This window comes from Panthera onca, chromosome Y (assembly GCF_046562875.1).
Source record: "Panthera onca isolate mPanOnc1 chromosome Y, mPanOnc1 haplotype 2, whole genome shotgun sequence".
In the NCBI taxonomy this organism is placed as follows: domain Eukaryota; kingdom Metazoa; phylum Chordata; class Mammalia; order Carnivora; family Felidae; genus Panthera; species Panthera onca.
The window spans coordinates 28,886,672-28,895,921 of record NC_138358.1 but is presented as its reverse complement, the minus strand read 5'-3'; positions in this window follow the sequence as shown (position 1 = coordinate 28,895,921).

Below are 9,250 nucleotides of genomic sequence, written 5' to 3'. Positions count from 1 at the left end.
TTGCCTTGAAAATGCCTCTCCCCAGCTGCTCGCAGCCCGCGCCCCTTCCCCTGCAGCCTGCGTCTGCCTCCGCAAGGAAAAGGGGGAACAGAAAATAGGTGTGCCTTGCGGGCCAGCAGCATCACAGGCCAGGAACCTCGCAGCCGCCGAGGCGGATGCCCGCGCCGGGGAGCTGCTCTGGGGTTTGAGGCCATTGCTCTTGTTTGTGTCTGTTCTTTTCTACTCACCGGGGAGCCGGCTTCCTCCTGCCGGAGGCACAGCCGTCACACCAAAGACTTCCTTTCAAAGGCTTTCCTGAACCAGACCTTGCTGCGCATTCCCAGGCATGCCGTCCCATCAACACGTCCCCCCTCAAAGCCCCTTGTGTGTGTTCACCCCCACCCCCACCCCACCCGGGGGCCTGAGCCTTGCAGACTTTCCACTGGGGGCTCCCTCCTGGCAGATAACAGCAGTCTTAATGGCTCCAGGCATCCAACATTCTTTGTGAACTTAACAAAGGACAGGAACAAGGTTCCGCCCCCCGGGGATGCGGGTGATGGAGGAGGGCAGCGGGACTCCTTGTGTTTTGTGGACTGTTTGCTTTACTTTAGTTTTTTTAACCCGACTAAGAGGAGACACATCTTGGAATTTCCACGTGACCTGTGGTGCACCCCACCTCGCTCCCCGTTGAGGGGTAAGACCAGAGGCCAGTAACACCTCCCGCTGCCCAGGTTGTGACCGCCCCAAACGCCTGCAGACGTTGCTGAATGTGGCCTGGGACCAAGATGGCTCTTGCTGAGGACCCCCCAGGGATCCAGCACTTTGCAGAAGGCTTCCTGGCGCTACTGACCTTCCGCTGCCCTGTCACAGTCCTGCTGGGCAGGTCGCACACTGAAGCTGTCAACCCGGACTTACAGCCTCTCCCCGTTTCTCCCCTTGGCTACTTTTTCCAGTGCACGCCCCGGAACGGGATCCTTGCGTGTTTTTGGTCTGGAGTCTTTTGGGGCTCTGAGGTGACGTGTCACTGTGTGGTCACAGAGTGTTCCCAAATTCCTACCAGGATCCCTTCTGATGGGGACTGTACCCCCTGCCCTCCGGGCCCTCGGGCTTCCTCCGTTGTATTTGCATTGATGCTGCAGGGAACTGGAGTGAGCTGTATTGTGTTCTCTTCCCCAACGGCCCAGGCGTCGGTTACAGGCGAGACGCGCTGCCCTGGGAGAAGGTCTGTGGGCAGAGAGGGCGCTGCGGGGGAGAGGGGGAGGGGACGGCGTGCAGGATCCCAGGACTGGAATGTCTTTGAAGTATGACCTCCTTGCAACGCTGGCTCCTTGGTTGTGTCTCCAGAAATTAAGGAGCTCTGGCTGAAGATCCCTTCCCAGGGATGATGTGCCTGTCTTGCCCACGGTAATGCTCGCGTGAACATCACTGCTTGTCTGGCTCCCGTACCCCATTTTCACAGACATAATAAGACTGTAAAACAGGGTACAATCAAATGAGAAAAAAAATCTTGCGATAGAAGCAATTGTACCTATCTATCTATCCATCCATCATCTATCTATCTGTCCATCAATCATCTATATATCCATCCATCCATCTATTATCTATCTATCTATCTATCTATCTATCTATCTATGTGTCTATCTACTTTCTATCTATGTAATCTCTATCTATCCATCTATCATTTATCTATCCATCAATCATTATCTATGTATCCATCCATCCATATATCCTGCCATCCATACATCTATCCATCTATCCTTCCATCATATCTATCTATCTATCTCCATTCATCCATCCATCCATTCATCCATCCATCCATCATATCTATATCCGTGTATCTATGTGTCTATGTATCTATCTATCTATCTATCATCTATTAATCATCCATCCATCCATCATCTATATCTATCTATTATCTGTCTATCTATGTATCTATCCATCCATCTATCCATCCATCATCTATATCTATCTATTATGTCTGTTTCTGTCCCTATCTATCTATCTATCATGCATCCATCCAGTGTATGTATCTATCTATGTATCTACTTGTGTATCTATCTATGCATGTATCTATCCATCTATTATCTATCCCCTATCCATCCACCTATAAATCCATCTAATATCTATCTATCTATCTATCTATCTATCTATCTATCTATCATCTGTCCCATCTATGTATCTATCTATCCATGTATCTCTTCATCTATTATCTATCACCTACCTATCCATGCATCTATTATCTATCATCTATCTATCTATCTATCTATCCATCCATCCATCTGTATATCTATGTATCTATTCATCCCTGTATCTACCTATCTCTATCTTCCCTCGAAGCATTTCTTCTATCATCTATTGTTCTTGGAGTGTCTAACTGAATATTGCATGCTGTCTCAGTGCCATTATGTCTCCAGGTATCAACACAGCTAATGACCCTCACCTTCCTCAGAGGTGCGAGTTGCGGCCACACATGATGCAGTGTTTGTAAGACACATGTAGACCACAAGACAGAAGCTACTCTTGAAAGTTGGCGTCAGAACTGAAGATGGTGAAATTCTTGTACATCTACCCTCTCGTCGCTATTTTGAAAGTCTAACTGGAATCCTTGGTGGAGATTTTGGTTTTTTAAATTATCCTGGCAGAAAACGTATTCTACTTAATTAAGTCTCCTTAATTATACATGAGTATTTGGTGGCAGTTGAAAGCTGAGATGAAATATTCCTTTGGTAAATAAGTATGTAACAGCTGCCAGGTAGGTTATATTTAAATATAAAGATAATTGACAGACTTGAGCAGGGCACAACCTTGGTACTTAATAAACGTTTGATTATAATAACGAGCGCAGTCTCTTGGAACCGTGGCAGGAGGCTGGATGCACAGGACCTGTGTCCACAAATGTAGGAATTGGAGAAACCCCTTGTTTCAAGTAAGTAAAATATGTTAAGTTCATATAATTAATGTAAAAGATGTTAAGTTAAACTAATTCCAGTTTGGTGTGCTGAAATTTTTAACGGTCAACAAGGTTGAGCATGAAGGGTTGAGTGTTAGTTGTATTAAATCATCTCTCTCTGTCTCTCTCTCTCTGTTTTTTATGTTTTCTAGGATTTTATATAACCGGGAGTGTGAAATATTATATATTCTTTTTTGTGGCTTTTTTTTTTACTCAGCCTAATCACTTGGAGATCCCTCCCTGGTGTTGCCTGTGTTATTGACAGTTTGCTCCTTATGGTGGCCGGATGGTATTCTATAGGATTCTAGATATCCCAGAATTGATTTACCCACTCACCTGTGAGGGGATATCTGTATAAAATTGTATTTTCTGGAGTGGATGTTAAGTGTTTAAGAGTATTTATGGTGTTTCCAGGAAGACAAGTAGGGAGTGTAATCAGAGGTCTTGGAGGTGGGTGACCTTTGCTTGGTAGTAAAATGGTAAAATCTCTACGAGTAAGTTTGTAAACTTTAAATTTTGCTCTTTCTTTCTTTCTTTCTTTCTTTCTTTCTTTCTTTCTTTCTTTCCTTTTGTTTCTTACCCCCTCCCCCCTCCTTCCCAATCTCTTCCTTCCTTCCTTCCTTCCTTCCTCCCTTTTCTTTCTTTCTTTCTTTCTTTCTTTCTTTCTTTCTTTCTTTCTCCTTCCTTCCTTCACTCCTTCCCTCCTTCACTCTCTCCCTTCCTTCCTCCTTCCCTCTTTTTTCTTTCTCTTTCTTTCTTTCTTTCTTTCTTTCTTTCTTTCTTTCTCTTCTTTCCTTGTTTCTTTCTTTCCTTGTTTCTTTCTTTCTCTCTTTCAACTATCTGTTATCCTCCTTGAATGGGATAATGTACCATTGCAGTGAATGAACAAACACTAAAATATTGAAAACCACAGGTGGACCCATACCATAAGAGTTTTGCCAATTTAGAAACCAGGCTTCTGGTCTCTGAATTTACTTCATAATGGTGTCATTGAATGTTTTATTAGTGGAATTTTTCTTAGCTGAAAGCAAGTAATGAGTTTTTCTCATCCTGTGAAAAACATGGTTTTTTTGTATGAATTGTTAGTGGGGAAAAAATAACAGACATATTTAAATTTTTTTCTTACTGTTGCGTATTCCTTGTTATATTTTATCATAATGACGTTGCCAGAGTCACTGAAGATCAGGCAGGTTGGAGGAAGTTTGGGGATTGATGCGAATGTTTTTAGAAGTCTCTCGGATGCGTGAGGAGACCCAAGGTGATAAAGCCATACTCCACGTGTTCAATTCTTTCCAGAAGGACTCAGTAAAACAAAGCCCTCACAAAACCGTCGACTTCAGTTTTCAGTCTCATATATAAACTAGGGAAAACATAGAAGAGAATCACAGATGGTCTAGTCTCAATCCACAGCTCTGGATGAGAAAATCGGCCTCTTGCAGGATGAATCAATAGCTTTCGATACCATCCGAGAATGATCTCCGATCAGGCTGCTTCAGTGCAGCCTGCCACGGAGACAGGACCGAGTCATGCCCCTGGGGGACACTGGGCGATGTCTGGGAGTAACTTCAGTCGTCATGTGTGGAGTGGGGGTTCTCATAGCAGGTGGCCGGTGGAGACCAGAGACACCGCTCCTCCCCTCCACGCGAGAGCCACCCAGCCCCCGATGATGCTCTCAGTGCTGACACTGAGAGATCGTGATCCGTGGGGACTTCTTTATGCATCTCTGCGTCGCCTGCCTCGACTCTCTCCGCTGCAGGGCTTGGCTCTGAGCACAGGGCAAAGAAAGGACTGGCTCCGATGCCTGGAAGGTCTTGGCTAGTGGGTCTTAATTAGAGAGAGTGTTTTAATTAGGCTGCAGTTGACTTTATTGGTTGACCCTAAGCTACAGCCCCACTCCTGGAGCCCACTGTATCCGCGGAAGAGTGGCACAAATCATATGATTATCCCCGTCCTCCAAAGCGTGAGGCCATGACACCCAGGTGGCATCTGTGTGCCCCTGGATGAAAGGTCCCGTCAAAGTAATTAGTGTTTTGATGTCAGCTGGGGTTGACGAATGCCTCGCAGGATGCTCCAGCTTTACCATCAAAAAACCCTAAAGGATCGACGTGTACATCCTCTCTATTTTAAGGAAAAGAGCACAGAATTCCGCACTAAGAGTGTATGGCGGGTTGATTAGCGATGTCACCGCAGCACGATTTCAGCCGGCTTCAGCATGGCATATTTGAAAGCAGTGTGATGGGGCGCTTGGGTGGCTCAGGTTAAGCGTCCGACTTCCGCTCAGGTCACGATCTCACGTGATCTCGCGTGATCTCGCGTGATCTCGCGTGATCTCGCGTGATCTCGCGTGATCTCGCGTGATCTCGCGTGAGTTCGAGCCCCCCGTGGGGCTCTGGGCTGACAGCTCAGAGCCTGGAGCCTGTTTCGGATTCTGTGTCTCGCTCTCCCTCTCTCTCTGCCCCTCCCCTGCTCGTGCTCGGTCTCTGTTTCCCTCAAAAACAAATACACATTAAAATAAAATCTTAGGGGGCGCCTGGGTGGCTCAGTCGGTTGAGCGTCTGACTTCGGCTAAGGTCACGATCTCGCGTGATCTCGCGTGATCTCGCGTGAGTTCGAGCCCTGCGTCAGGCTCTGTGCTGATGGCTCAGAGCCTGGAGCCTGCTTCCGATTCTGTGTCTCCCTCTCTCTCTCTGCCCCTCCCCCATTCATGCTCTGTCTCTCTCTGTCTCAAAAATAAACAAACGTTAAAAAAATTAAAAATAAATAAATAAATAAATAAAAGCAGTGTTGCCCTGAACACCCTCACTCCTGCGTGTTGCGCGCTGGCCGAGCATTTGTCCAGAGTTAGAAATCACAATATTTTTTTAATCTACTATTTAATGGCCACGTACCCCCACAGAAGCTTCCACTGGCAGCACAAGTGCCCGCTGTTGACCCTGGAGAAATTACTGGAGGTTTGATAGCTATACGGCCTGGTGATGCTTAAAACGTACCTGTTCCGGTCGCCAAAGAGGCTAAGCCTACAGCGATGTGCTCGTTAATCGTGTCTGTGTGCTGTGAGTTGCCTGTGGACAACCTATGTCTGATTTTTACGGTACCTTTATCCCTTGTCTGATCTATTTATAGAAAATATTGCAAGTGTTTTCTCCTTCTCTGAACATGCCAGTTTTGCTTTGCTGATGGTGTATCTTGGCACAGGGAAGTTTTCTGGTCCCCCCCCCCCCCACTCCCCTACAATTACTTCTATTTCTCTCCTCGGGCTGGTGTAACAAATGGTCACAAACTAAGGGCAGGGCTGCTGAGACCCAGGCAGGGAAGGATCACTGAGATCCAGGCAGGGCTGTGCTTCCTCCAGAGGCTCCAGGGGAGGGTCCTTCCTGCCTCTTCCAGCTTCTGGGGCTCCAGGCGTCCCTGGACTTGTGGCCGCCTCCCTCCCGTCTCTGCCTCAGCCTTCACATGGCTTCTCTTCTGTGTCTGTCTCCTCTTGTCTCTTACAAGGACACCTGCCCTTGGATTTAGGACCACCCTGCTCCAGGATGAGCTCATCTCAGATCCTTCCCTTACTCCCATCTGCAAAGACCCTATTCCCATATAAAGCCCCACCCGAAGGTTCATCCTTATCAGTACCTGATAACCTCTCTCTCAGTAAGGTATTGATTGGGTACCATGGGTCACAGAAAACGGGCCACGGCTGAAAGGTGGGGTGTGAGCCTCACCAAATGCCCCAGGAGAGTCAGCTTCTAGAACTGTGTCACTTGAGATCGCCACTGGAGGTCTAAGATGAGAAGGTGAGAACTGCACACACACACACACACACACACACACACACACGCGCGCGCGCGATGGAGAGGCAGAGACCATCCAAATGGGACCTCTCCAATTCACTGGCCTTCGTGAAAGTGTTCAAAACTCTCTCACCGCAGCTCCTTCTCCCATAAAACAAAAGTGTCATTAACCCTTCAAGGCAAGCAGGGTGAAATATTTTAAGGAGCCAATGGGAACATGTGTGTGGAAATGCCTTGGGGATGAGGAAACCCTGTAAACTCTATGGTGGGGTCATTAACCATGATTATATATCATTTTCCTTGGGGGTGGCCCATCAGCCTACAAAACCTCACCCACCTGGAGCCATCTGAGGGTCTTTGGCGGGGGGGGGGACACAGGACTCTTCCAGTCTTTGGACTCTTATAAAATCATCATAATTACAGCGGCTAAACGTGCCTTCTTGACCTCAATGAGTTTGGCCAATGCGGCCACGGGTTCACGGTGTTGATCACTGTGCTTTTTAAGGTAGGCATTGATTAGGCACCTTGGGCAGAAAAATGTTCTTTCCTTTTTTTTAAAAAAAATGTGTATTTATTTTTGAGAGAGTGCGAGTGGGGAGAGGGGCAAAGAGAGAGGGAGACAGAGGATCGGAAGCAGGCTCTGTGCTAACCGCAGTGAACCCTACACGGGGCTCAAACTCACAAATGGTGAGATCACGAGCTGAGCTGAAGCTGGACACTCAACCGACTGAGCCCCTGAGGTGCCCTGAAAAATGTCAGTCAGTGGGTTGATGACTTATTTGTTCTACTGACTCTGGAATGAAGGGTTTTTGTGGCCAGATCATCGTTTGTCGGGAGTCTGCCATGACAAGTGTCCAGGAATGACTGGGTCACGCATGGTGTTTCTCACATTCTCTCTGGTCAAACGCGACTTGTTTGCAATTAGGTATAAAGAATCGAGGGGGTGATCGCGTTCACGGGTGGACTCGTCTGCCCATGAGAGAGATATCGCTGTTGCAGCCATGATGTGGCCATTCCATAAGTGGTAAGTATGCGACCTCGCCAACTGTCACTGTCCTTTGTATCCAGACAGAAGGGTTCGATGTCCCAGTGTTGTTCACCCTGGCTGATGTTAGCTCTGCTTCATCTGCTTGACACGTGATGAGGGTCATGAGGGGTGTGCCAGGGGCTATGGGTTGACGGCATCCTACAGGGTGGCTTTTCTGAGGAATGCCTACCTTAAGGATGACAGCACGGAGCTGGGGGTTGTAGAAGGGCCAAAGTCACAGATTGTTGTAGGGATTTTAAGGACGTCCATGGAGGAGTGAGGGGTGGGGGGTGGGCAGAGAGAGGAAGCCATGACAGAGTAGCAGAGCACCATTTGCTGAGGCTTGTCAATCATGGCGCAATGGGAGGCCGTTGGAATTCTCTAGGGAGCATAGCAACCAGCTTTGTATATTGATAGGGTCGCTGTGCTTGGCTGCATTTTGGTGCAGCCCAAGTGGCAAAACCGGGAAGGGCCAGGCAGGCCATTCAGGAGAGTCTTCGGATATCTGAGTGAGAGACACCATGATTGGCGTGCCATGATTGCTCTGAAAATGGATGGAGGCCAGTGGATTTAAGATATTCTTTTTTGAGGTGGAACTAACAGAAGGTAAAATGGGTCAGATGGAAACTCCGGGGTTGGGGAACCAGCTTCTTGCACCGGAGAATGGTCCTCATCTCAGCTTGTGGGGATTTTGGTCAAAGGCTGTTTGTGCTTTTCTGCCCATAGGGTACCATTCAGCAGTGACAAATGGGTGATTCTACAGCCTAACGCTCAGTAGGATATAGAAGTAGGCTACATTTCCCCTTTCGGGTATCAAAAGGATTCCCGATGCTATTTTAAATATATATTTTAATATTTTAAAAAGGACAGGTCAACGTTGAGAAAAAAAAGCAAAAGGCTTGACTAGCTGGTGGCTAGCCTCTGATTTTCCATTTTGAGTTTTTATTTAAATCAATCAAACTATTAGGCCTTGCACTCATGGTTAATCGCTATTAAGTCTTTTTTTTTTAAGTTTTGTTTATTTATTTTGAGAGAGAGAGAGAGAGCATGAGTGAGTGTGGGGGAGAGGGGCAGAGAGAGAATCTGAAGCAGGCTCCATACTGTCAGCACTGAGCACAACGTGGGGCTCGATCCTGTGACCCTGGGATCGTGACCCTGGGATCCCAACAGACGGAGCCACCCCCCTGCCCCTGCACTGTTGGTCTTCTTTGAGGGTTTCCTATCACAAAACCCTGTGTAACATGATAAGAATTTAAATATCACCAGACATATAAAACTAATTTGAACGTGGGAGTATGTTAACACAAAACATGAGTCTTAGGATGCTTGGGTGGCTCTGTAGTTGAGCGTCCGACTTCGGCCCAGGTCACGATCTCGCGGTTCGTGAGTTCGAGCCCCGCGTGGGGCTCTGTGCTGACTGCTCGGAGCCTGGAGCCTGCTTCGGATTCTGTGTCTCCCTCTCTCTCTGTCCCTCCCCCACTCACCCTGTGTCTCTCTCTCTGTCTCAAAAAT